We start from the raw sequence: 2,688 nt of genomic DNA, 5'->3' as shown, positions 1-2,688 counted from the left end.
TGAGATTGTACAAAAAATTGCCCACACTGTACTCTTAAATAAATAGGGTGTACGACGTGATCTTATGGCCCGAAGCTACAAACATCATAAATTATATCTAAACATTGTTGCTTTTAGTTTTGTATAGATATAATTTATTAAGACTGTAGCAGGTTTAGAACACGGCCGCCACGTTTTTGCTTACATTGAAACCGTCGTTTGACTGATTTCATTCATTCTCAAGACGTACAGTCCCGTAGAATGCGACATCCGTGTCTGATACACCCTGTACTTTTTGGCGATAGGCGATCAACTTTCAGAAGCCGCCAGCCGGTTCGAGTCGTGCGGCACCGGCCAAGAATATTATATTATATTATTCCGTGTGTATATTTTTAAAAGCGTACAATATTCTATAATGTATACATATATATATGTATAAATTGTATTAATTTGCGCGTTAAAAATACCGTATAAATTGTACGTTATATATCTAATGCTGCGACCGTTCCGTTTCATTACTTAATACCGCACGGAGCATTATAAATTGAGAACGCAACACTAGTTAAATGCTGAGCGACCATGTTGAAGTTTGCCAAGTTGAAAACGTTAATTGTTTTCCGAGACTAGACCGAGCCAGAGTGCGGTGGTACACATACATACTAATATAGTTAGCTGGAGGTCGAAATAAAATAATAGTAATAATAAATCCAACATCAACAATATCATCGAAGACTCGGGGGGCAACGACCAAGGACATGTACATTTTCATCGAAAATTGGGTTTTTAACGTGTAATATATTATTACCCAGTGACCGAATCGTATAACGCTGCCAAGTAGGTACCACCACCGAAAAAGACCATTTTCAATATATCTTCAACTGGGACGGATCAAACTGCTTGATTTGTTTTCTGATCAACAAATAAAAGCCTGGGGAATAAGCTCCCATCTCATGACTTATCCCTGAACACACAGTACTATGAGCTCTACTCAAAGAAAAACCTAAAGACTGACATTTCAGCTTGTGCAAAACTGGGAAGCTACTATGAAAAACATTGTTTTTTTTTACAAAAACTTTAATTTTTAACACTGGATAGCTAAAACCAATGGTCGCCGGGGGCGTAGCGATGAAAAGGGGGAAATGTACTTATGTATAATTATGACAGAAAATAATTGAAGTGATTGACAAAATTATATACAGAGTGATTCACTTATCGTAAGCCACTCAATATCTCATAGGGTTTAATAAGAAATAACATTTATTTTTTTCATAATGAGTTTTTAAGTTAGGGTGGAAGGGGAAGTGCGGTTGGGAAGTGCGCGCAGATAAAAATAATACTACACTCCACCTTTTCTCCTGCCTTAAATTTGAAACTTAATAACTTCAAAAATAATTATCTGAAACCGATTATCGACCAGTCAACATTTTTAGTACATTATTTTAAATTTAAAAAGTAAATAAAATATATACGTTACCATTTAAGTCTCAAAAGTTGCTATCAAAAAAACTAAGTTGGAAAGGGATGTTTTATACATCACATTGTATAAAAAATATTTTATTTCTTATTAAACCCTATGAGATATTGAGTGGTTCACGATAAGTGGATCACCCTGTATATACAGGGTGCGGCGTAATGGACTCTCACATTTCCGAGGTGAATTTAAAAAAAACGATACAAGATATGGACATTTATTTATAGAAACTATATTATATAAGGTTTTTTTTAAAATTATTTTTTAAAAATTATATCGTCCAAATGATTGCCTTGACGAGCGACGCACATCTGAAGCCGTTCTCGAATGTTTTCCATCACTCTCGCCAGCATATCGAGTGGAATCCCGGAGATTTGTTGGCGGATAGCCTCCTTTAGTTCTTCAATGGTTCTAGGTCGATATTTGAAAACTTCAGCTTTAAGGTATCCCCATAAGAAATAGTCTTCCATATCTTGTATAGTTTTTTTTAAATTCACCTCGGAAATGTGGGAGTCCATTACGCCGCACCCTGTATTATAGTCCACTCTAGAATCTTACCTTCAATTTAATTTTTATTTTTATATAAATATATTTACACACATATATATATATCTGTCTTACTAATAATTTATCTATCATATATTTTCAGATGTAAATATTTCAGACATATTAGATTACTGAAATATCTCGTTAGAAATGTATACAAGAGCGCGTAGGTATAAAATATTTAAATGCAGACGATAAAAAATAACGTGTTACCAGACTATCTGTATATATAAGTGGTGTATACAAGCTAGTCCTCGATTTTTTTTAATTATCGCACAAACTCCTCGGGTATCATCGATCATGGTCCTCGTGCGAATTGCCATTGAAGTGGTAGTTAACACTCAAAAAGGATCGTGTTCGTGTACAAATATTTCCACGTACAGGTATACTACTACTACTACTTTACTAGGCGTACAGGTATTATTATTATCACCATCAGTATTATGATTACATCTACGTTATTGTTTATCTGTCGTCATGCTTGCACCGCAGACCTACATTATTTTCAATTTTTATGTCCGGAGCCACGACGATATCTTTAATGCTACTGATTTCTTCATGTAGCAAGTCTATAGATCAGAAATTATACCTCATACATAATATTATAACTAATTGATCTTATAAATTAAAATATAACTTGCTGAACATTTTGATAGGTCGAAAATAAGTTTTGAATAAATAGTTTTTAAGTT

This window comes from Adelges cooleyi, unplaced genomic scaffold, assembly GCF_023614345.1.
Source record: "Adelges cooleyi isolate 19-005CV unplaced genomic scaffold, UGA_ACOO_1.1 ACOO_flye_CR_arks_rails_tigmint_CR_PRNA_651, whole genome shotgun sequence".
NCBI lineage: Eukaryota > Metazoa > Arthropoda > Insecta > Hemiptera > Adelgidae > Adelges > Adelges cooleyi.
This window is presented reverse-complemented; position numbering follows the sequence as displayed.